The sequence below is a fragment of the Chelonoidis abingdonii genome, chromosome 11 (assembly GCF_003597395.2).
Source record: "Chelonoidis abingdonii isolate Lonesome George chromosome 11, CheloAbing_2.0, whole genome shotgun sequence".
Taxonomy (NCBI): domain Eukaryota; kingdom Metazoa; phylum Chordata; order Testudines; family Testudinidae; genus Chelonoidis; species Chelonoidis abingdonii.
In genome coordinates this window covers 36,221,357-36,245,658 of record NC_133779.1, presented here as the reverse complement: position 1 = coordinate 36,245,658, position 24,302 = coordinate 36,221,357, and the positions used below count along the sequence as shown (strand labels likewise).

General features: G+C 47.0%; 1 protein-coding gene across 1 annotated transcript in view; it reads left to right on the top strand.

Annotated features, from left to right (window-relative positions):
- Positions 1 to 973: 973 nt before the first annotated feature.
- The window catches only part of PTPRS (protein tyrosine phosphatase receptor type S), a 200,336-nt gene continuing 177,007 nt past the window's right edge, over positions 974 to 24,302 (top strand). Inside the window, exon 1 of the mRNA XM_075070885.1 lies at positions 974 to 1,090. The gene's annotated coding sequence lies outside the window, so the exon portion shown is untranslated. The remainder of the gene's footprint in view (positions 1,091 to 24,302) is intronic.

Below are 24,302 nucleotides of genomic sequence, written 5' to 3'. Positions count from 1 at the left end.
GCTGGAAGACTTTCTTTAATAATAATAATTAATAAGAATAAGCCCCTAGAAACAGTAGCACAGAGTGTCTTTCTCTCCTTGCCCTGGTTCTCGCCTTCTGGGGCATAAGGTTTGCAGCCGGTTTGGAAAGGGAAGTGTATGAGCTGTCTCTAGCTACAGTGCAGCTGGGCCAGGCTGGGGCCCAGGCACAAGTCACCCCCTCAGAACAAAATCCCAACCTCCTCTGCCTCTCCAAACTCATGGATGGAAGAGAGACTTCCCCTGGGGAGCTAAATGCGTTACTGGCTGCTATGCCTTGGGGGTGGGCAGGAGGGGCTTCCTGCCCCCCTTCTGCCAAGGCAACACATCCTCTATGGGGCTTCCCCCAACTCAGTCCCTATCCCTCACACCATCATCCCTTACAGGGCCATGCCAGCTCAAGTACCCTCCATCCCCCCATGGATCTCCTCCCTCTCTTCCCAAAGACCTTCTGCAATGGATTTTCTTCCTCCTCCATCCCACACACGTTCCCCTATAGATCCTCCCTCCATGGATCAGCTCTCCCTCCCCCAGGGGGGCTGGAACAATGTGTGTAGTGGGGGTGCTGGGAGCCATTGAACCAAACTGTAAACGCTGGATATGATGGAAATCACTTCAAGCCAGGGGGTGTTGCAGCAGCCCTACTTACAGCACCTATGCCTTCCTCTGTGGATCTGTTCCCCCCTGGATCTGCACCCCCTCTCCTTGCCCCTCCCACACCCCATCCCCTATGGAACTCTCCTACCCATGGATCTGTGCCTCGCTCCTCCCCTGTCCCTTATGGATTTTCCCCTACAGACCTTGTCCTGCACAGCTGCTTCCTTCCCCCCCTCCCCACCTCCGTCTCACTCTGTAGGCTCCCTGCCCCTCCCCTGGCTCCTCCCAGTCTTAGCCCACCCCCTTCCTGGTGTCTCGCTCTGGACCCTGCAGGAGGTGTCACCCCCTACCTCCTCCTCCGAACCCAGGTTGGGTTAACGGGAACCAGGCGCCTCATGGATCCCTAGCCACTGCCTCTGGCCACCAGTGCTGCAACTGGGGGCCCCTCTCGGGGGCTCCGATGGGAAGGCTCACGGTGAGTCCTGCAGCCTGACTGGGTCTGAAGTGTGTGGAGGGTGGCTCCTGGCACCCTGGGTCTGTGGGGGACCCTGCATGGGGACTGTTCTCCATCCTCTGCTCCCTCCATTTCATCCCTTTGCCCCTGCTCCGTGTCCTCCTCTTCCCCCATCACTCGCTTCCCATCCTATGCCTGGTCTGCTCTCCCATTCCTCCTTACTGACCCCTCTCCAAGTTCTCTTTCCCCTCTCCCCTCTCCACATTCCCCCTCTCCTTTTAGCCCTTCTGTTAACTTCTGGTGCTCAGGACAGTAACTGCCTGTTTAGGAGCTGGTCCCCATCGCTTTCCTGATGCAGGATAAATAGAAGCCCTCTTTCCCCTCTGCCCTCCACCCGAGATGTCCCCATGAGCTGCCCCACACCCCCAGTCCACCAGGAACCCTAGGGCTGCTCCCCTGTCTCTGTGCTAGGTTAGACCCAGAGCAGATTCTACTTGTTACTTTCCATTCTGGTGGCTGAGTTTAAAACATCAGTCCAGTGTTTCCTTTTTAAGGGAATAATTCCCTTCTCCAGCTTGGGAACATCCAGAGCCAGTTACAGTTCAGAGAGCCTCCCTTGGGCTGCTTGTTAATCCGTCTCTTGCCTTCTTTAATTTTATGGTTGATCCTGCCTGTCTGTGTGTGTTTCTGTGTCTCGCTCTCGCTCTCTCTCAAAGTGGAGATGAAGGGGTTTTTTTCACCCCCATTTATTTGCTGTGGGTTGATTGTGTTTCAGCAAAGATCCCCCCTTCCCCCACGTCTGTAAATACCCCTCGGTCTGTGTCTGGCACATTGCATCTGGTATCAAAATATAAGGTTTAAAAATAAAGTTAAAGAATCCTTCTTTGAGCCAGCTGCTGCCAGACTTCAGGGGAAAGGTGGATTTGTTTTGTGTGGGGTCAGACTGGGAACTGGCTTGCTGCTGTTTGCAGATTTCAGTGGCATCCAAATTATAATATAGAGATTTCATCTTTTTTCCCATCCCTTTTTGTCTTGGGGGATCGATAATGTTGTTCAATTGAATGGGGGGGGGGATTCGGTGCAGTGAAGATTAATTGTGTAGGTCAGCATTATTTTGAAATCATTAAAGGCACATTGATTCTCCCTCTCCCCCTCTTCCTCTCCCACCCCGCCGCCTTTAAATCTGCCCAGTCGTTTACTGGTGCATTTATTTGCAAAACAAGGGACAAATAAATGACAGACTGTGCTAAGCTTCCCCAATTTGTGCAAAACTCCTCTCTTCCCTTTATAAAAGTGCACCAAGGACTGGCTTCCTCTGTTTAAAAATCGACTTTTTCCAAATCATCCTTTTTATTACTAAACTTTTCCAATCACTCCAGCTCCTCCGTGAGATTTCCTCTTTTTTTTTCTGAACAAAGGACGGGCTAGATGAAGGCACGATACACAGTTAACATGCATAGCACTGGGACATGATTGATACCGTCTCTTTTATGTACAGGGTTAATGTGCTTATTTACAAGGTGTAATTTTTGTACAGTTTCTGTATTCTGCTGCAATACAATGGAACTGGTTTTTTGCTGCTTCTAGAGCTGCTTGGATGCAATATCTATTACACCACTATTTCCATTGCAAAAATGTAATCCTTTTTTTTGACCAAGAGATAGAATAGACTTAAATCCTTCACTTTAGAAATGTGAAGGTAAATGGGAGCAGCTTTGTTGGAAACTTTCAGAGAGAAGTGGCCATTTTCCATCCCTTTATGATTTATATCTTCTCTCTCCTCTCCTCCCTCCCCCTCGCCACCTCGAAACCCCTTGGAGTTCCCACTCCAGCAAGGATTAGTACCCTTCTGTTAGAGGGAACTTTTCACAGCAAAACTCCAACTGGAATTCTCAGCAGCCGGGCCGTTAGCGGGAGCACTTTAACTTAAATTTAAATTTATCTCGTTTGCTGTCTGAGAACTCTCCTGCAGTTAGGGGGGAAAATGTAAAAATTAAGCAGATCGTTACTATTTATGAAAAGCACTTTGAAACATTACCATGGTGGTCCTTTTTTAAAAAAGAGAATTCTCTAGACTGTAGGTAATGTCTGTGCTTACTTTCCTTTCCTCTTCTGAAAATACCAGCTAGAAGTTTGCAAATCACAGATTCAGCTGCACTGAGTTCACCACACATGATAGAGAATAAAATCCCTAATAATATCATAGTAGCATGCTAAAAAAGAGACTTTCCCTAAATAGCCCGCCACCTGCATTTGTGTGATCTTCCTTCTTTTTTGACTGGTTTCATGTATATCAGGCAGGCTTTTGTCACCTACTGACAATCAGTTATGCGGTCTGTGAAGGTGCTTGTAAGTTCCAGAATTTTACGAGGTGGATATTTATAACTGATGCTGTTTGGCTTGTTCCAGAGGAGGAGTGGGGGGGAAATCTTTACTTAACTGCTAATTTTCTTGTTTAAAATGTGTCTTTGTGATTGTTTTTTCCTTAGATTCATTTAGTATAGGATACCTAGTATAGGATACCTAGGTGGTAGCGTGTAGGTCTCTGGGGGAGGTGAATGGGGTTCTGTTTACACAGCAGTGGTTCTGGTTAAATCCTTGCTGGATTGAACTGTGATGTAGCAGAAACTTCACGGGGATCACCATTTTGAGCGTGTCTCTTCCCTTTCTCCTGTCTATTCCATCCAGGAATAAAATCAGTTCCACTCACAATTCTGTCACATTGACCATCCAGGAATGGCAAGGAACTTTTACAAATATTAATGAACATATCTTTGTCAGGTAGGAAATGTGTCATCCCCATTTTATAGACAGGCAAACTGAGACACAGAACAGTGAAGTTACTTCCTTGAGATCACACTGCCAGACGGAGGTAGAAATGAATCAGGCACTCCTGATTCCCAGCCCTTTGCTGTAACTACTAGACATCCTCCTTTCACAGCAGACACACAAGGCAATGATTGTTGTAGTAATTATAGGGCTGCCCACTTTCCAGGCGCACAAAATCAAACACCCTTGCCCTGCCCCCACTCACTACATTCCCCCTCCCTTGGTGGCTCGCTCTCCCCCACCCTAACTCACTTTCACTGGACTGGGGCAAGGGCTCTAACTGGGGGTGTGGATTCCAGGGTGGAGTTCAGGGTTCAGAGTGTGGGAAGGGGGCTCCAGACTGGGGCAGGGAGTTGGAGTGCAGGAGGAGGTGAGGGCTTCAGCTGGGGGGGGCGGAGGGCTGGGGATGAGGGGTTTGGGGTGTGGGCAAGAGCTCTGGACTGGGGCAGGGGGGTTGGGTGCAGGAGGGTGCTCTGAGGAGGGAGGCTCAGGGCTGGGGTCTGGGCTTACCTCAGGCAGCTCTCGGTCAGCAGTGCAGCAGGAGGGCTAAGGCAGGCTGCCTGCCTGTCCTGGCATAGTGCTGCGTGTGCCCTGGAAGCAGCTAGCAGGTCTAGGTCCTAGGGAGAGAGGCCAGGCGGCTCCACACACCGTTCTTGCCCATAGCGCCTCCCCACCCCCCCCCCAGCTCCCAGTGGCTAGTTAGCTAGTAGGAGTGCGGAGCTGGTGCTCGGGAGGTTGTGGGAGGGAAGGGGCAATGGGTGGAGCCCCGTGGTTCCCCTACCTGGGAGCCAGACATGCTGGCAGCTTCTGGGGTGCAGCGCAGTGCCAGGACAGGTAGGGACTAGCCTGCCTGAACACCACCAACCGGACTTTTAACAGCCTGGTCGGGGGTGTTAACCAGAGCCTCCAGGGTCCCTTTTCGACCGAGTGTACAGGTCGAAAACCGTACGCCTGGTCACCCAGGTAGTTAAGTCTGTTTACCCTCAGACCAGAGAAGACGGAACTGTGCATTCATCTGGGGAAAGAAGTGCTTCATTTGGGTGTTCCAAAACTCAGAAGAGACTCTTGGAGGCTTCAGAGTTGGGATGGTTAAATACAGTTGGAGTTGCCTGCTCATTTCCTGGAAAGGCGATAGTTACATTATATACATAAATTCCTCCTTATCACATGATACGTTTTCCTGTTTCTTAACCTCAGTCCTGGAGAGTTCCAATCCTCTCCTCTTCCCAGTCTGTTTGGTAGAGGCCATCGCAGAATTCTGCCGATAGTTACCTCTTCTTCCTATGGTATGACTATTTAGTTTAGAAATGTGTCAATAATAACCTGGGAAATTGAGACCTATCTTAGGGTAGGATCAGAGCATCAAAATTGTCACTGCCCCAAAGGCAGTATGCTCTATACTAGCAAAGAGTATTTTTACGGATAGACCACAGATATGGATTCGAGAATAGGGTTATGTTCCCGGCTCTGCCCCTGGCTTGCTGGGTGACCTTGGACAAGTCACTTACTCGCTCAGTGCCTCAGTTTCTCCATCTCTTAAATGGGGATGAAGATGCTGGCCTTCTCTGTAAAGTGCTTTGCGGTGTGATGGAAAGCACTGTATGAGAGCTGGCTATTATAAAAGAGCCAAGACGAAAGGTGGGCACAGAAGGATAAAGTGAGTAGCTGAAGCTCGCAGCAGGTTGGTGGCAGGGTCAGGTTTAGAACCCAGGTCTTCTGATATCTAGTCCAGTGCTTCTGGCATTTTGCTTCTGTCTGTAGAGTGGATGCAGGCCAGCCAGCAACAGTGCAGCTTGTTCATGCTACCTTGCCATCTAAAGGACTCCCTTTAGCATAAGAGTAGAAAATTCGAGCTGCCTAGCCAGTCGGGTCTTGGCGCTTCTGCTGAGACAGCCAAAGAGGGTGCCAAGTGCAAGAATGGGGTTTTTATGTGTGTGTTTGACACCTGTCCATTAGGAGCTAGACTGAAACCACCTGTGCATTTCACGTTGGTCTTTGTATAGCCATCACGTCATAGCCGTTACTCACTTCAGGGTGGATTTTAACCAGTGGCCTAGTCATAAAAGGCTCTATCATTGCCTGCTTCCCCTGAGCCATCTTGTGCCCCTGTATCTGAAGAGATTTTGTACACACCAGGTATGTTTTATTTCTGCACAGGGCTTTGCTGTTGGACTGAGCAGAGAGATTGCACCAGGTCCTTTGGCAGCAAGTGAGTGTAATCTTGTTACATTTGAATTTATTTCATGCTGCGTATGTGAGTGTGAAAAATGAACTGGTAAAATTAGGGGCTCTGGAGAGTGTAAGACATTGTGTGTGTTCAAATGCTGACTGTAGGAAAACATCTGTCAAAAGGTCTCTTTGAAGGATTAGCTGCTCTTCCAGAAGTATTTTGTAGAAGTAATAATAACTGTTTCAATATATGAAACCTTCTGAATCAAGAGGCACCGGGGAGATGTTGCAGCAGTAAATGCAGCCTGACTGATGTAGGTATGGAGGTGTATCAAACAGAACCGTGCAATACCATTATTTTCACTAAGCCCATACATCCTGTGACATTGGCATGGTAACTCACTCCGTAGCTTGGTACAAGCTCACTTGCTGGGACTGGTATGAACACTCATGACAAGGAGACTTTAAGGAAGACTATTCGGAGCTGACTTTTTATTTACAAAGCACTTCAGGCATGCTTATGAGGGGTGCATAAGTTTCCTTGCATGCTGATTGGTGCTCAGATTACTATGGTAATAGGAGCATTTAAAAACCAAGGGCCGGATTCTGCAACCTTTACATGCAGGAATAGCCCTTACTCATATAAGTCGCACAAGTTATGGTTTCAGGATCAGTGCCTGAGTCTGTAGGGTGACTTCCCTCCTGTTTCTGATCTGGTAAATGTCCTTAACTCTCTGACCTGATAGATGGGCTGTTTGCTGCTCTGTAACTGTACCCAAAGAATCAGATCCAGCCCCTGTTTTGATCATTTTTCAATAGTTCATTTGGGTTTAATGCCTCTCTTGCGATTGATTCTCTATTACAAACAGATTCTCTCATAATGGCGCTTGTGCCATTCTGATGGGGCCATTAGTATAATAGCAAAGAGCATTGTTACGGAATCAGGATATGGAATTTATATCGAATCATTATACTAACAGAAGTTATACCATAAGTGAAACGGTGCTGTAACACAAGCACTAAACCCACATGTAATAGAGAAAACGACAGTACATGCTTCCCCCGAGGCTGGCACTTTGAGATTTCATCGTCGAATGGTGAGAGAGGATTTTCATGTATGGCCGCTGCCCCTGGGAAGTGGAAAGGCTGTTCCCCACTGCCAATGCAGGGCTAGTGAAGATCTGCTTTTTCCAGGGATCTGTTCCAGTGTGGTTGTGATGCTGTTGGAAGTGGGAGGAGAAAGCGCTTGCCATGTGACGTGTTGCCCATACAAATCAGGGAAACCGTCACTGGAGCCTTTTCAAAACCCAGCCTAGGAGATTGTTACAAAGAATGAATGGTTTAAATGGGCTGTCACTTTTTTCCCGCAGTGCATTCAGTTTTGCTCTTGGGCTGGCCGTGTAGCCCCGTAATGTTCCAGGACTAATTTGAGACCGGACTTCTGTACACATGCTCTTCTTGGGTTGTGTGCAAACAATGCACATCTGCATCGCTCCTCCGGCCTTTGTGCGGTGAATGGGGGAGAAAACCGGCAATTACATTTGTGGGATTCTCAGAACGGGGGTGGGGGAATAAACCTCCCAGAAGTCTTAACATTGCAGGCATGATAAACCTATCCTGCCCTGATACAGCAAACGAGAATGTAAAAGACTACCTCGCCCCCCAAAAAACTGAATGAAGGGGTGAGTGAAAATAGATGTCTTGGGGGAAATTATTACATGTTCGGGGGGGAGAGGGAATTTTCCTTTTGCTTCCCTTCCTACAAATAAATCCCTAGAGACAGGCAGGTGGCAGGCCAGTGTTCAGGCTGTTTTTAAATATAAATAATCCAGATGGCTAATCTGTAGCCTGGTTTGGCTAGCAAGACCCTCTTGGGGAGGGCACAGGAGGATTCTGGGAAGCAGTGTTTGCAACAGCAGTGTTTAAACAGAGTAACTGCTAAGGCTGTTTCATGTGGACAGAGCATAGATGTCTTGATCTTTTTTTTAAGTTCCTTTTTAAATGGTGATGGTGACTCCTGCCTTCTGTCCATCCCATCCCCCCCCACCCCACCCCCTTGAGCTGGGATATTTTAGCAAAGAGTAAAACAGGAGACACTCTCTCAGATGTGGTTTTGGTTTTGTTGGCGTGTCCTCTGGCTAGAGACACAGCCCCTTTATGGCAAGACCATACATCTTGCTGAGATCGGCTAGGGTATTTTAGCTGGGGGGGTTGGGAGCAGAGGGAAGGTTAGTTGGTTGGACAGTAATTCGCTGACAGCCGGGTCTGATGTATACTTTGAATTTCTCTTGCCAGAGGCCCCAGTTGGGCTACAGAAGGTGGAGGGGTTTCTTTTTTTTTTTTTTATAGCTCGCTCTCCCTTTGTCAGTGAACATCTGGTGCCAGGGTGGTGGTGGTTGGAGGTGGGGCGGGGTGGCCTTTGACTCTAGAGAATTTGATGGAGTGGGGCAGTTTAGGAGGTGGGGGAAGGAGGGAGTGAGGTCAGTACTTCAGGGCTTCTTGCAGATAGAAAGAGTGCTGGGATTCAGATCGCTTTTATATTCACTGTGAAGGAGAGGGACAGGAGGAAGAAAAAGCAAAAACTTCCCAAGAAGTGAGTCTCTCTCTCTCCCCCCGCCCCTTTAAAAAAATTACTTTTTTCACTGTGTGCATAGGAGGTGGGGGACCATCAAAAAAAATCTGTTGCCAATGCCCCCCTCTTCTGGCTGCTCCTCCCCACCAGCTCAGGCTTGGAACCAGCCTTTGTAATCCCAGTTAGTTCTCACCAGTTTTAGGACCACTTGTTCCTTCATTTGCTCCATGCAGCCGTGCAAGCTCCGGATTCAGTAACCTTCTCCCTTCCCCAAGATGAGCTCAAATTAAAACTTCATCCTCTTACTTAAATAAGAAAGAAGAAATCCTCCAAATCTTCTGTCATCGGATCTGGGTAGTTTTGTGCATCATCTTCCCTTCAGCTAACAGATGGACCGGGGATTCCAGACAGGGAAACAGCCCGGCTGCAAGCAGGAGGGGGTGAATGGATGCTAGGTTCCTAATGCCTCTAGTTTCTTTGGTAGAGGAGTGGGTGAGCAGATCTTTTGTTTCCGAACCTTCCCCCAAGGGCAGATCTTTCAGTGCACTTTCTCCTCTCCCTCCTGTTCAGTGATTTCAGGTTGGGGTGGGAGACTTGCACCAAGGTCCTGGCAATAAAAGTGGAATCTCCCTTTCTCTGCTTTTAACCCCTTCCACTGGAAACTCCCCCCACTCCACCATTATGGTCTGTGTGTGCAAAGGGAAATGTTTATGAAGCAGTGGAAGCTACTTAAAATGGGGCCTCTAGGAAGAGTCTTGGTGAAATCCAATATCCTTCCACCACCTTCAGTGGTAGGATCAACCCTTTGTGTAAAAACTGCTTGTAAGATGTAATATCTATTCGACCTGCCTTTTGCAAGCTCTACCCCTGGGGAGTTAAGCACTCTGTGGTGCTGTTGGGGCTTTGATTCATGTGGTGGTGGTGGTGGTGGTGTTTTTTGGGAGGGGGATGATATATATCATAGCCTGAAATCATACACTCCCAGAAAGGTTTGATCATGTTCTGAAAGGCATATGTTCACTATATGTAGTGAAACATACACAGCTGTACTCCGCACTCTTCCTCTACCTACTGTGTGTGATAAAGACCCAAAAAAGGAGAGGGACAAATTATTCATGCTGGAAACTTAAAATGCCTTGGGAGTCTTTCCCATTTGTGTAAAGAGCTCCTTCTGTAAGATCAGCTTCATTATTGTTTCTGCTGGCGAAAAAAATCCAATAACATTCTTTGGGGGGGTGGAGGGACGAGGCAATGACGACAGGGTATGAAATTTGTGCAGGAAACTGGGACTAAAACGAATGATGTATCTCAAAATGTGAGGGACAGTTGAGAGGCATGTGCTGTACAAGGGTAAATGTACTAGTCTGTGATGCTAGCAGCTGAAATTTGCATTCGTAATTGTATAGTGAAAAAGGTACTATGCATATTAAAGGTTGTTTTCACTCATTTTTTAAAAAGTGAGGTTTTTAGTAGAACTGGTCAAAATTTTTAATTCACAACTTTGAATAACTTTTTCTGAAACTGATCCACTTTCATGAGAAGCTTTTAGTTTATTTAATTTTTGTTTTGTTTTTCATTTTAAACCACAATTTTTAAATTTGTGAGGTTTTTGTTTGCTCATTTGAGGGAGGGGGGGTTCTCTCTCTTTTTGCCACTGAATGAAAAGGAAGGAATGATGTCTGGATTATTTTACTTTTTTCTTTTTTCCTTTTGCCACTTTAACTTTTTAGACTTTTTCTATTGGAGAATTGCAAAGAATTATAGAATACGTGTTAGTTATAGAAGAACAGAAGGAGAAACAAAAATCTGTAATTCTGCCATCCTGTATATTTTTAAAAAGTTGGCAAAGGTTTGAAATGTTAGGGTAGCAAAGGGGAAAAATTAGAAAGTAGAGTTAACTTATTTGAGCTCAGTGCCAAAAAAGAGGATAAAAACAAAAATTAAAAAATGGTTTCCGTTTTACAGGATTCACAATGAAACAACTTAGAAGATGTGATTATTTTGCAATTTTTTAAAAAATTTATTAACCAGCTCTAATTAACTTGTGTATGGGAAAGGCGAAGTTCTGGAAACTGAGCAGAGTCAGACTAGGCCAGGCGCTGGTGGTCACAGCAGGATGGACTGCACTATGCTGCATTGCTCATATGCTTTAACCTTGCACTGGAAGGTGCTCCATTGTGTGGGAGGGGGAGTTCAGTCTTCAAAGCCCATTCAGTCTCTGGGCTCAGCTGAGACTGCTACTGATGGCTTGAGCTTTCCCCACCTCATTAGGAATGGCTCTGAAGCCGCCAATTCACTGTATGTAGGCCACCAAACAGCTATTTCATGGGAATAACTTGTTGCCACGGAATGGATTTGAACTGGTATCTTGGGCCCTGAATGGGGCAAGGTGCCTGAGAACCAGAACTACCTTGATTCCCAGTGAAGATGAGGCACAGTCCTTTGCAGAATTGAGCCCCTCCTGCTTCAGGGTTTCACATAAGCATTAGATGTTTGGAGTTGGAATGATCTGTCCATAGGGAAATTTCTTCCCAACAGGGTTTCTTGCCCCTTTTTGTGAAGCCCCTTCCCCGTGCCTCATGGAGAAAGGCTTCTGGACTTGATGGACCATTTGTCCGATCTGGCCTGGTATGTTCGATGGGTGTAGTACCAGGCTCTTGGTGAGGGAGGACTTGTATTGCATCGCCAATAACCTGTTTCTTTGTTTACAGAAAGAGGAGCATGGCTAGATGAGCGTGCCAGTGCTAATCCCTGAATGTGCACAGATCCATAGAGCCAAACTGCTTGTGTGGGTTGAAATGCTTATTTCATAAGAGGTGCCTGAGCTGTGTACGGATATGGATCGTATGGGCAAGAAATCAGAAGTTCTCAAACTGTAGGTCAGGACCCCATTTTAATGGGGTCACCAGGAATGGTGTTAGGCACCAGGAAGCTTGAGCCCCACTGCTCAGGGCTGAAGCAAAGCCCGAGGGCTTCAGCTTTCACCATGGGCAGTGGGGCTCAGGTTACAGGCCCCTTACCTTGAGCTGAAGCTTTGTCACACCCCCCTCCCTCCACGCCACATAGGTTGGTGGGCTCGAGCTTTGCTACCCTCCTCCCCCCATCTGGGGTGGTGGAGCTCAGACGGGCTCCGGCCTTGGGGCCCCCTCCTTGCGTCGTGTAATAATTTTTGTTGTCAGAAGGGGGTTGCGGTGCGATGAAGTTTGAGGATGGTTGGAGATTGTGCATCATATACGGTTGTGGGCAAGAGGTGGTGTGTAAACTGCACGGCCCAAAGGAGTAGCTCCAGGAGCTATTGACTCTGAGGGCATGTCTGCGCTGCAGTTAAAAACCCATAGTTAGCCCTTGTCAGCTGATGCAGGCTCGCGGGACTCTGGCTAGGGGCTGTTTAATTGGGGTGTAGATGCTCAGGCTGCAAGCTCGGGGACCCTCTCTGCTGGCAGGGTCCTGGGTCCGGGCCTCCAGCCTGGCCCGAATGTCTACCCCACAATTAAACAGCCCCTTAGCCCAAGCTCCAAGAGCCGAGTCAGCTGGTGCAGGCCAGCCAGGGGTTTTCAGTTGCAGCACAGGCTGACCCTGAGATACAATTCCCTCCCTGCTCCCCTCTCGCTCCAGCAGTGTAGTAACTTGCTGTTGGTGCAAGCGTCAGTGGGAGTTAGGTGCCTAAATACCTTTGCAGATCTGAGCCATTATAGGTACTTTTGAAAAATTTACCCTTGATGTCATTGAACACTGGGCTTCTAAGTCACCTAGGGCAACATTTTCAGATGCACCCATGTGTCTAAACTGGAGCTGGTTGGGAATTTTGTCGTGTGTGTGTGTGTGTGTGTGTGTGAGAGAGAGAGAGAAATTGCTAATTCATTGAAATTGAAACATCTCAATTTGGAAAAGTAGCAGGCCCAATGAAAACGTTATTGAAAGGTTTCTCAGGTCCAGGCTGGAATTTCTGGTAGGGAAGTAAAGAGAGAAACCCATCCCAGCACAGGCAGTGGCCCAGTTCCGGGCAGAGCAGGGGCTTGAACCCGGGACTCCCAGATGTGGAAAGAAAACAAATGTCAGAACTTCACTTTTTTGATAAATGAAAATGTTTCTTGGCCAGCCCTAGTCTCAACCTCCTAAACTACTTTGGAACTCTCAGCCCATATGATTCTACTGAAAGGCACAAAACATGGATTCCAGTGCCTCCCGCTTCCTGAAAGTCCTCTTGTAGATGTGTGTGGTTCTCATGGCAGCAGCCTTCTGGAATATGTATGTTTTATTTGTGTTTCAAGAGCTTCATAGTGCTGCCTGACATTCTAGATTCAAGTGTCTTTTAAATGTAGTGGTCATAGACATTCTTGAAAAAAATCAGGCTAAACAAAACAAAGTATCCTCAGAGTGTGTAGATATCTCCGTGTAATGTAGAAGAGGACTTGACCCTCCCCCCTCCCGAGAGTTCTTAAATCCACCTTTATGACTAATTTCACTGTTTTTTGATAATGAGGAGTATAGCAATTAAACATGCCTGTAGTTTCTACGGACGAATGGGAGATTGACTGCTCTCTCCCTGTTACAAAGTACGGTTCTGTACTCCTAGAACCAGCTGGTACCCTCTGGCAGACTCCAGCCTCTATTCTCAGTTCAATATATTTCTGTAATGCACTAAAGTTTATGGAGCATTGAACAAACTTTTTTTTTTTTTTTTTTAAAGTGTGTGATAGTTTACAGTACCAGCAAACAGCAAGGTAAGAACCCAAGCGTTGCACTGTGGCATCAGGTTATTTTCACTACACCAAACACACCACACTGGTATCTTAGTTTATCTTGTGTGTATTTTTAATACGCAGCTGAACATTGCAAATGTGCACTTAAAAGCTAGAAGGCACATTGGGAGTGGCTGAATTTTTGAGAATTTATTTGGCGAGGTACTTACATGTGTCTCTAGATTTAAGCATATGAGTAATCTTGTTGGCTTCAGTGGGGGCTAGTCACCTGCTTAAGCACTATACTGACCTGGGTGCAAGTAAAACCCCATCTGAAACCCTAGGTCCGTGCTTGTGTTGGCTAGTCTGTCTCGTGGCTGCATTGCTGATTTTTAGCATGCGAGCTTGAACAGAGCTAGTGTGAGTCTGTTTACCTGAGCTGGCAATAAATTGCGACTTCCTTGGAGACTGCCTCTCTCCCCCATGCTGTTCTGCCACAGCTGAGATAAGCAGATGAGTTCAGCCTGGAACCCCACTGACATAAATGTGGGTGGACTGCTGGCTGGCTGTTCTGTGCGAAGGTCCCCCCAGCTTTGGGGTTTGCTCTGGACTTGGGACTGAAACAGCCTGGATCTGATGTGCTTCAGGGAATGTTGCAAGGTTTCAACATCGTCCCTCAACAGTGTTTGAAAATGAGGGGTGATGGGGATTGTAAATGTAGAGAAGAGGGGAAATTTGTGCTGTTATCTTAATTTAAACATCCAAGTGTAGCAGTTTGTCAAGAGTCCCTAGACTGTGTATCTATCACTTGTATACGGTCAAAATAAATAGGTGCAGAAATTCAGTAATACAGCCACAATAATGCATCACAAAATGTGCTTTATTATTTATTTTAGGTTTAAGTTTATTATGATATTATTTCAGGGTTAATTTATGGTGTGTGTGTGTGTGTGTGTGTGTGTGTGTGTGTAAATAGCATATATTCTTAAAAAATGAAACCTTAGTTGAACTGAGACCTCACTGTGACATACGCTATCATATCTTGGCTGACAAGTGGAAGGGCGTATCTTTTGTGCGGATTATGAAGTGTACAGATTTATTGAGGTTCAGCTATTGTAAGGGGTTTGGTAGCTGGTTTAGGATGTGAATTTCATCATGCCTCCTGCGTTCACTCTCAGTTTGCTTCTGAAATTTCCTGTGGAGCAGGAGACAGCATAAAATGTCTTATTAATGTTGATGTGATCTGTCATCAGCACTAACCAGTGGTTTGGTTTATGACCGTGGCATGTAAGCAAATTTGAAGCAGAAATAATCTGACTTTCTATTATTAAAAACAAAACCAATATGCAGCAATATAATACGAGGAAATTCCATTTTGAGGTTCTAACGGCAAACCTTTCTAGCTCCCTTCTCATGATTAATATAATTGCCAAATCACTTTGATGGTTTGATGGAATTATGGCCCTGTATTACATGATGGATAATCAATCACAATAGAGTGTGTTTACCCTTTTGCTATAGCATGTGTATGAAACAGATACATTATAGCGTGCAACATTCTTTAATGCTGGTATTCTCAGTCAGTGGTGTATGTGATTTCGGGCGCTGATAGCTGCGTGAACCTGATCTCACCTTGTAGACTTTAAAATCTTGCAGGTTTGGGAAGCTGCTTACTAACTTGCTGCTTCTATTGAGCACCCAGGAGCATTTGTGCGTAAATATGCAGTATGCGTGTTTGTATAAATATCACAATAAAATCACAGCAGCAGCAGTGAAACGAAAGCTGCCAACCCCAGAGCGCTTCATAAGCATTAGCTAAGGCTTGTGGATAGAATTTTTGCATCACTAGTCAAGGTTAGAGTTTAAGCATTTGATACTTGATAGTATGTTCCCAGCCTCGTTTGGTGCACAAGTTATTTCATTTTTAGTCAATGGGTCTAGAGTAATTCCTTGCTTAATTGCTGGATGCTTTGCTGTGACATTCTCTTACACTGGAGTTCAGCCTAAGAGGGGTTTTAATGGTTTTTAGATTTAAAAAAAAAAAACTTCCTAGTGGTGTCAATTATGATAAACTGTATCTGGCATGTTTATCTTTTAATAGGCTGAATTGGAATTTGGGGAAAACTATATGATTTCTTATAGCAAAAGACAAGGATCTAGAGGATGCGTTTCTGAGGTCTCTGAACATTTTTTCCAACCCTCATTGTTTTCCTAATTACGCTGCAGGATTTTCGCACAATTCGTTTAAAGGGTTTGATGAGGTTAAGCGTTGCTTATTCAAATGGCATCCTCAGTTTTACTGTCTCCTGTGTGCACAGAAACCGTCCACTTTCTCTTATCTGTGTAGCAAAACCTTTCAAATCCTTATGAAGGGGGAATAAAGTGGATTAGACTTTTGGCTTTCTGCCGAGGGTCTGTACCCTCTGCCTAAGCTGCAAGAATGGTACTCTCCCTACCCCCTCTCTTTGTCGTATTATTCTCTGGATGGGGTTTAGTTTTGATCTAACGGGATTCTTTCTCTGGCAGACAGACGGATCTCCTGGTTCCTTCCCCTGGAGAATCCCCCCCGGTGCTGTAACAGGATCACAACTGTTGAGTAAATGTTAAGATAATAGTGTTATTACGGGCTAATTATACAGCAAGTTATTGAATTAACGGTGATAAAGACGACCCATAATTCTGAATGGTAGGGGTGGGAGGAAGAGGAGAGTTGGGAAGATGAAGAGAGTCGACAGCACCTAATAAATTTCCCCTTGTTGAGAGCTCCTCGCTGCTGGGAGTCAGATTGAAAATGAATGAAAGAGAAGCTCAAAGAGCTAATAAATAAACCATTTGCCTGAGAATAGAGGGGATAATTAGAAACTGTGGCCCCATGGTTTTGTGTCTGCCCTGGGGTGGAATCTGTTCAGAGCTGTACCTTGGTGATAAAACAGGGAGACAATACAGAGATGGTGTTGCGCCGTTGTTAACATTTGAGGGAAAAGATGCATTGCTCTTCCTTTTATTTGTTTTGTTTTGTTTCTTTTTAAAGCTTTATATTGCAAAACTTGAACAGGCTGCACACTGGAGCCTCTGCCTTGATCAGTAACCTTGGTGGAGCCTAAATTTTTTTCTTTTTAAATCTTTGGGTTTTTGTTTCCTCTGGGGTTTCCTTTTGTTTAATAAAAACAGCTAAACTTTCCCCCCATCTTGGGCTGGTATTTAACTACCAGTGCAGCCTCCTGGAGTCCTTTTAACCCCTTAGCATCACCTTATATCTCAGGGTAGCCTCTCAGTGTACAGCACAATTTTCCCCATAGTCAGTTCAGTTTTAGTTTCCCCCCAGCTGGACTGCACTCCCCGCTGCATCTGCCTGCCCATCCTTTAAGACAAGGACGGGCAGTGCCTGCAGGCAATTGATTAGATGAGCTCTGGGTCAGAGCTGGCTTTTTGTGTATCTTCCCTTGGGGGAATCTACCATGTTGTTATGATGGCCACCGTCTCGGCTGGCACACTCAGGATTGAACCAGGGACCTTCAGAGCTCAAATCGTGAGCTGCTACAGGTTGAACTAAAAGAGGAGGGACAGTCCAGTGGCTGTGGTATTAGTCTGGGACTCGAGAGACTCACTTCAGGTCTGCTCTATAGAGTTAGGTCAACCTAACTCTGTAAGTGTCTACGCTACTGCGTTGCTCCTGCCAATGTAAATCCCTCGCTACACCGACCGAATAACGCCACCTCCACGAGGGAAGTAACGCTCAGGTCGATGTAGTTAGGGTGATGCAGTGTCTGTAGACACTGTGTTACTTAAATCGCCTGTTGGCTCCGCACCGAGCTCCCAGCTGGACACCGCGCTGACAGCCCGGGCTGCAAGGCAGCCATTCATTGCTCATACACGTGGTGAGGACGCACACCACTGGCAGAAGGAGGGTAGCATGGACATGGGAAAACACAGTAATTACTACAGTGGCCGTACGTCTACCTAACATACGTCGACCTTAATTGCGTAGGTGGACACAGCCTCGGGTTCAGTTCTGTGCTCCAACGCAAACTTCCTCTGTGATTTTTGGGCAAATTACCTGGCCTCAGTTGTTCGCCAGTAAAATGGGGATAATAATACTGCCCTACCTCATAGAGGTCTTGGGTGTTGAAGATTGCAAGGGGCTCAGATACTACAGTAATGGCGGCAGGGAGGGGCAAATAAGTATCGTAGAGAGATAGCCAGGCTCGGCAGCTGGGGCTGCAATCTCGCTGGAACAGATGTGGAAGGAGGGTACGCAATGCACACTGCCCAGTAGGTTACATTCTCTCAGCCTGGACATAGCTTCGTTCTTTAGCCAGGGGGTTACTGGGAGGAGTGTGCACAAGACAAGTAACGATGTTGGGCTTAGAATGTCGTTTCTGTGAAGCACTTTGGAATCCTCCAATGGATGGGACTGAAGAAGTGCAGCTTTTAAAACAAAATAACGAGAGTATTAACAATGAAGCTACCTTGGGGATTGTTGAATCATTATAAAAGCAGGAAGCAACTCTATCTGACGCGGAGTTCATAGACTGCCAGGTTTTTAATAAATAGGAATAATAATAATATGCCTATAACGACAGCTTCCAAGGAGCTCAGATCGCTTTACAAACCTTAACAAATTAAGCCTCTCAGTGTCTCAGTTCAGTAGAACTTTATCGTCGCCTCCATTCTGCAGCTGGGAAAACTGAAGCAAAGTGACTTGCTCAAGGTCAAATGGGGAGCGAGTGGTGGAGTTGGGGTTAGAACTCAGGAGCCATGACTGCTGGGTGGGTGTTTTAACCACTAGGCCGTGCTACCGCTTACCACTAAATTTGTGGGCGAGATGCAGTTAAACTAATATGAGAGCAAGAGTACCGTCCTGATATTTTTTTCTAATTGATTCTTGCTCTGCTGATGTCCCACATTCCATTTTAGTCACTAGGCTATTGCCAATAGCTGGCCTAGAATTTCCAGTTGTCGGTGTATTTGCTGGTCAATGTGCAGACACGTGCCCATCGTGCTGTATCTGATTCAGATACTGCTGAGCAAACTGGATTCCCTGCCTGGGCTACTGGATGCAAACCCATCCCCATCCTCCCGATGTGGAGAAAATAAATAAGGAAGCATTATTTACTCCTTCTCATAACACAAGAACTAGGAGTCACCCAAGGAAATTAATAGGCAGCAGGCTTAAAACAAACGAAAGGCAGTATTTTTTCATACCACGCTCAGTCAACCTGTGGAACTCCTTGCCAGAGGATGTTGTGAAGACTAAGACTATAACAGGGCTCAAAGAAGAACTAGATAAATTCATGGTGGATAGGTCCACCAGTGGCTATTGGCAGGGATGGTGTCCATAGCCTCTGTTTGCCAGGAGCTGGGAATGAGTGACAGGGAATGAATAACGTGATGATTATCTGTTCTGTTCATTCCCTCTGAAGCATCTGGCATTGGCCACTGTCGGAAGATGGGATACTAGGTTAGATGGACCTTTGGTCTGACCCAGTCTGGCCATTCTTATGTTCTTAACAGCCTGAACCAACAGGTGCACCTTGCACCAAGGCCCAAAGGTTAACACATTCAGGTTCCGCAAGACAGGCAGAGGCAGCACCTTCCATCCGCCTGTCATCCATGTTCTGCATTTGAACATTTAACACCCTCCTCCCTCCATAAATCGCCACATGCAGCTGATTCCCCATTTTGAAAGGAGCCACTGAACTTTGAGACTAGAGGGAGCTGTGTCCAATTCTGCTGGAAAGCTGCTGTGCCTCAGTACTGGCGTGCCCTGTGCCTGTGGCCTGTGTTGGTTTGTGGCTCGGGCTGCAGAAGAGACAAGTGGGGTAGTGCTCTAAGTATGCTGGAAAGTTAGAAAAATGCTGCTTGAGAACTTGTTAAAGTCCAAATGCAGTGATTTAAACTTTGAATTGGGCTTGTTACAAATGGGCTAGTGACTGACTAGTAAAAACAGGTATGGTTTGTTGATTAAGGCATTTGTCTGTTTTGACATGTGATGTTGACAATTTGTGTTTTAACAGTTATTAAGCGTTAACTTTTTTTGGAATCTGAGCATCTGCTGTCATCGGATAATTGTTTGAGCCCCACACCCTCTAATTTCCTGCAACTGTGAACTTTTGAATCAATAAAAATTAAAAAAAATATATGCATGGAAATGAACATTGATATTGGCCATCAAAATTATTTTTTAAAAATCGAATTCTGCCTAGGTTAAATATATAATAAAATACCACCTCAGCACCGCCTTCCAGTTTGTAGGACATAACCCCTTTCCTCAGCATGTTTCAGAGGGAGGAGGCTGTGTGGAAAAGGCCAGTTCCTAGTCAGTCCTGCTCCTCTTTCTGTTTAAGGGACGCCTAGCTTTCTCTCTGTCCCCGAAAGGTCCGCCTTCTCTCTCCACCACCACCACCACCACCACCAACCCAGCCTTGCACAGATTCCACAGCTATGGAGGAAGGAGGGATGAGTAGGATTGATTTGTCAGGCAGACTTGATGTCTCCTTGTGACTCAGCCCCCATTGATTTCCATGATACCTCTAGCCATCAGCATGAAGGCTCATTGGCCTCAGAGGAATAGCTTAGCCTTGCCTTCCCTACATGGCTCGGGTCTGAGTCCGCGCTGAGTTGGGCTGGTTCTGAAGGTTGGTTGGTTGGGCCAGTGAAGGTTTTGGACCTGGTCCCAACTGAGGGAGCACAATGAGGTAGAATATTCTGGGTGCCCAACCTCCCTTTCCGGCCTTTGGTGGGGCAGTGAGTTCTGGTGGACAGTGGAGTGAATGGTGCTGGTACAGAAGAGGTCTAGACAGGGTCTCTTCCAACTCGCTTGATATGATGCCCCTTTAGCGCCAGTTTTTCTCCCTGACCCTGAGAGAGCTCCTTGGATAGTCAGACCCTGGAGAAGCCAAGCAGTGTGCTGTGGGTCTCCATCCTTCTGCCGAGCGTTAATCAGCCGGCCCATCCTTGGGACAGGGAGGTCAAGGATCAGCTGACGCTGGGTCAGAGGACAGATCTGCCAGCACTAATTGGAACTCTCTGTGGATTAGCCTTGCCATGTGCTCGAGCGTCTTCTCTCTTGGATGCTTCCCCATCCCCACCCCTCCAAATGTAGAAATAATAATCCAGATGGCAGCCAAAGCCCCCAAAGGAAAATGTCCCTCCAGTGAGCTGGAGGAGGGAAGGGCCAGAGTGCACATTTTACTTTATGCAATCTCTGCTAAATATTGCATGGTGATTGACAGGATCTCATCTGGGAGGAGAGGTCAGGATCACCGGGTATTCATTCTGCCTAATAAATTTATTTGCCGCAGTTGGTGTTTAAACTGCAGGGAATTGTCCTTGTAAAACAAGGCCTGTTTTTATGCATATTTCTGTCCTAATAACATGCACTAGCTGGTCATCATTAACTAATAACTGTTTCAAACCAGGCAAGGGCGCTTTGAGGATAACACAGATCTTCACAGTCATTGTCCAACAAAATACATTTGCCCCGTTTGACTTTTCAGGCCCGTGCAAATAGCTAGTTGCACCCGTCTCAAGGTGCAGTACTGGTGTAAATCAGAACGGTGCAAGCCCTGCTTTTTACCATCCCAGTGCATTTACACTAGGGGTTTGCACCATTGCCAGTGCAGTTGCACACATGCCGACTTCATTATATAGACGGGCCATGGGATGCCGAGTGAAGCTGGAGGTGGAATTTAGCAGCGTGGGATAGTGCATGGGTAACCTTTCCACTTGTGGTGTCTGGTAGCATATGGCAGGAAATGGTGATGGGAAGCCATTTGAATCAAGTTGGACACGTTGGCTGGTTCGGGCTTGATCCAAAAGCCAGTGGAGGTCAGTGGAAAGATTCCAAATAATGTCAGTAGGTTTTGGATCTGGCCCTAAGTGCACCCAGGATTTAGGTGCAGGCCAAGAGCTCTCTTGACATAGTGAGCAAGTGAAATTTCACTGGGATCCTTAATTGCTTTGGGATTCCAGACAATGACATTGTTTCCCCCTTAGTGGCTCCCATCTCCTCCTCTTTCCCAGATGGGAGCCATATGGTGGTTGCCATGAAACTCTTTACAGTTCTCTCTTTTGCCTCGTTAACGCTGCCACCGTGTTTCTGATGCTGCCTTTACTCAGCACAGAGAAAGCGATAAACACTGGAGCTAATGTTATTTACTTCCAAAAGGCCACTTGTAATGATCTGGCTGGTAGGCATCTCCGCCTGTTCCTGCAGGGGTCTCTTTCCATTGCTGTTCACTTCTCTTGCCTGTGGCTCTTCCTTTCAGCCGGATGCTGGGAGTCGGTGGTCCCTGGGGTGTTTGCGAGGCAGTTCAGAACCTTAGAGGTATTCTGCGAAGCTGATGCTGCCAAAGTGGCCCCACTGTGATGCCTTGATGAGAGAGAGATCAGGCTGTGAAATCAGATCGGGCATCTGAATCCTGGACTTTGATACGCTGTCAAGGGCTGAGGGAGGGGAATGGAGCTTCTCAAAGTCAGGCTGGGGGTTGGCTGTTTAAAGATGGAGCTTTTTTCCTTCCCTTTGTGTTTGGATGGAATCGTCCTGTCGTAAAGGGAAGTATTGGGTTAGGAGGATCCATGCTGGAGCGGGAGAGTTAAAGGACCCCTTGCAGCTCTTAATGCCAGCCATGCGAGAATATGACTGGAGAGCGAGGACGGCATTGGTATGCTGCTGGGGCAGCGTGCTGGTGATGGCGGGGACCATGTGTGTTGGTGGGCAGAAGGAGGCAGAGTTCTCTTGTTCTGTTGAGGGTGGTGGAGGAGGAGTTGATGTGCTTTCCAGGATTGGGAAGCTGGTATTGGAGCAGGGTGGTTTTAAATACTGTGTTTTGGGCGGCAGTGGGAAAGCAACCATGCTTTTTTCTTGGTCTGGCCACCAGGGGTATGTGTGCCCTGCAGCGTGCCTTGCAGCCCAGGTAGACAGATTCATGCTCATTTGAGCACAGCTAGAGCTCTTAAAAATCGCCGTATGCCCTGGCGGCATGGGCTAGCCACCGACGTATGGACCCTGGGGGCCAGGAGAGGTTGGGCTCAGGTGGCTAGCCAGTGCAGCAGGGTGTGCACTGTTATTTTTAATGTACTCGCTGAAGCAGTGCTAGCATGTATGTGTCTACCCGGGCTGAGAGGTATGCACCAACTGCAGTGTAGACATACTTATGTGACTTACAGATTGGGATAGGGTCTCGGGTGAGACTGCAAAGCCCACCCATGATCCAGTGGCCCTTGGCCCTCATTTGGCTTCGTCTCTTCCCTGCTCTGTCTAAACATTCTCTTTTCTCTTCCCCTCTTCTTGTCTCAGTCTAGCTAAGGAAAGTAGGCTGGAGCTGTAGAGTCCTGATCTAAACTGCCCTGGAATCCAGGTTGGTTTCAGTGGGGGTTTTAACTTGAGCCTATCTCAGGTTATTAATGCAGGGAATTGCTACATTGGAGGGGATCCTGCATTAGCTGCAGATCATGGGAGCAGGTTCCAGGGACAGCATCTGGTGTGGTCGCTAAGATCTGTCTTCGTTTTACCTGCTCATTTGTAATGAGAAAGTTTTCAGGAAGCTGCTGTCTTCCTGATCCCTGTGGGAGCACCGTACTGGGAGGTGGAGATGAGAGAAGATGATGGATGTCTTGATCAGCAGTTTAATCAGCCAATCAGGATGGATCGTTTGTGTCCCGAATCCCAGATGATAGAGGAGCTCATTAGAGACAGAGTCATTCTGAGTGTGTTGCTGTTACGTCTACACTTCCGATGCCACAGCTGCGGCACGTAGACACTTGCTACAGCATCAGAAGAGGTTTTTCGATCCGAGAGTTGGTAGCTAGATTGACAGAAGCTTCTGTGGACCTAACAAGGTCTACGACTGGGCTCAGATTGACTTAACTCAGCGGTTCTCAAACTGTGGGTTGGAACCCCATTTTAATGGTGTCACCATTAACCAAAGGGCTTCAACCCCAGGCGGGGGACTTGTAACCTGAGCCCTGCCACCCAGGGCTGGCATTAGACTTGATGGGGCCTTAGGCCGAAGTCTGAGCCCCACCGCCCAGGGCCGAAGCCTGAGGGCTTCAGCCCTGGGTGGTGGGGCTCAGGTTACAGGCCCCTTGCCTGGGGATGAAGCACTTTGGTTTTGGCCTTCCGCATGGGGTGGCAGGGCTCGGACAGGCTCAGCCCCCCGCTCCTGAGGTCGTGTAGTAATTTTTGTTGTCAGAAGGAGATCAATTTTTTACACTCCTCAGCTACATCGCTAGGTTAACCTAGGTTTTGGGTATGGACCCGGACTTCGTCCCAGTTCTCTGCTAGTATTGGAGAGATCCAGCCATCCAGAATGCTGCCTTGGGGCAATTTGGATCCCTAATATCAGGCTTCCTGCTGGAATGACCTGTGCTGCCCGGTCCTGAAGTGCTGGGATGTTCCCTTTCTGCGATCTGTCTTGTTGTCTGACATGTGGATGGTGCATTGGTGGAGTCCGGCTTGCAGAAGGGGTGTTGTGCACTCGGAGCTATTTGCTAAGGAATGCCAGGATGTATCTGGCTGCGTCAAAGGAGGAGGAGGCTGTTTGGCCATGTTGGCCGAGGCATTTGACAGTTAAGGTGGAGCCGTTTGCTTTGTATTTGGATTTCCTCAGTCTTGTGTCTGTAAATTCTCCTCCTGAAATTTGAGTGACTCATGTTTTCATTGGAGAAATGTCTTAGGTTCAATGACACATGGGGTGTGTGTGTGTGTGTGTGGTTATTTTACAGGGGTGGTTCCCCACTGGACTCTGGCTTGGCAGCTGGCTTTTGGTTTGAGGTCTGTTCCTGTGTTGCATTGTTAATTTATGGTGCCTCCAGCAATGGGGAGGCATCCAGCGCTGATAAATAACAGAGATCATTGTGGAAGGGTTTCTGGTCATCCACTCGAGCTACACTTGCTTAAATGCCTTGTGGCTGTGGAGGTGGAGGGGACTGAAAATACAATTTTTATTATTCTCATGGCCCCAACCATATATGCAGT